Source organism: Lactuca saligna, chromosome 5 (assembly GCF_052625555.1).
Source record: "Lactuca saligna cultivar CGN05327 chromosome 5, ASM5262555v1, whole genome shotgun sequence".
NCBI classification, from domain to species: Eukaryota; Viridiplantae; Streptophyta; class Magnoliopsida; order Asterales; family Asteraceae; genus Lactuca; species Lactuca saligna.
This window is the reverse complement of record NC_136421.1, coordinates 308,785,109-308,786,966: the sequence shown is the minus strand read 5'-3', so window position 1 is coordinate 308,786,966 and position 1,858 is coordinate 308,785,109.

The window sequence follows — 1,858 nt, the reverse complement described above, 5'->3', positions numbered from 1 at the left end:
GATAGCCCGATGCAATTTATATGTTCCAGACTCCGGTACGATGCTTTGGCAAGCCAGAGGAATGTTGTATGCTTGATGTCTTTGTGATTCTTGCATGTACTTGTTTGTATGTCCCGGACTTCGATCCAATGCCGTGGCAAGCCCGATGAAGATTTAGCTTATATGTTATGTGTTATGTGTTATCTGTTCTGAACTTCCGTTCGATGTCGGGGCAAGCCCGAGGAAGCTTTACATGTTATATGTTATTTGTTTATGTATTATGTGTTGTTGTTATGATATATATATATATATATATATATATATATATATATATATATATATAATATATATATATATATATCATAACAACAACACATAATACATAAACAAATAACATATATATATATATATATATACCGGGTTTCCATCCGATGCCGAGCGGGGCCAGATGTCGGACTTCGACCCGATGCCAGGTGGGGCCCGTTGCCGGTCGGCGCCCGATGCCGGATTCATCCGATGTAGGGCGGGGCCTGATGCAGTAGGCAAGGCCCAATATATGCTATTATGTGTTATTTTATGGTTTGTAGTAGTTTAGGGGAGCTCACTAGGCTTTGTTCTTACACTTTTCAGTTTTGGTTTCAGGTACTTCTACTAGTAAAGCGAAGGGCCCAGGATGAGCGCATGACACACACCACAATCTTCAGCCTGGGATATTTTAGACTCTGATATTCTGGTACATGATTTTGATAAAACATTCTTGATATGATATTTGAGATACAATACATGTGATTTTATTATGTCCTTTTATGAGTTATGGGTTTTCTTTAATGATTTAAAACAAAATTTTTAGACTACATTTTTGGGATGTTTCAAGTTGGTATCAGAGCCTTGGTTTAAGGGATTCGAGAACACTTTCGGGTGTGTCTGAACTCAATCTAAGGAATTGGTATAAGATTTTCAAAAGAAAAACCATTTTTATAAATTTTTTTTTTTGAGAAAAGAAAAAAGTTTTAAGAAAAAGCAAAAAGAGATTTGAAAATGAGAAAAGGATGTGGTGCATGCAATCACCCGAGCTCGAGTAAGTACACTTAAACTACCCATACAAGTTTATGTTATGATATGCTTATCAGTTTTATGAGAACTGCATTCTAGATAAGGACTAAGGATTTAGGAAGGATGCTTTATGTGCCCGTTATATGTGCATCAACTTTATGAACTACATGCTAGTACAAATTAGACAATATGATGGCCTAATTAGAATATGCTTGATTATGTGTACTCAATGCTCGAATACTACTTGCTTTATTCTTTTAGGAGTTTTAGTTATCTTTTACTAACTAGTGAATGAATATGTGAAGTTACATATTGTGAGGACTAAATAATTTTAGAAGGTTAGGTCTAGCTCTATTTTAAAGCTCTTGTTTGAGTCCAACCGTTGTACGGTAGGATCTCTCATTCGAAGAATTATCTAGTCTTAGTGATATGCAATGACATTCGCAAGCTAGTTAGGGGAAGATAGCAGGGACTTCTTATGCAGTTGATGGTGATTACCCTAGGGAAAGCCTAGGATGAGAGTCGTGCGTGAATCATTAGTGGTAAAAAGGACTTAATGAAGTTGAGGCAGTTCTTGAGGAAAGTACGTATAGATGTGGAAGGTAGTATGGGCCCGTACTACTGAAAGCAAAGGATCTGTATTTAAGTCAAGGAAGGCTGAGATGAATCCGGGGAACTTGTAGTGTATGTGATCATTTGAGTTATGATTAGTATTCTGATGTTTGATATGATGTGTTTTTCAGAATGGCGATTTTACGCAACATACCAGTCGGCAGTTCAGGCATCGGTGAGGGATCAGGCTGAGGCTCAGGAGCCGTACAACAAG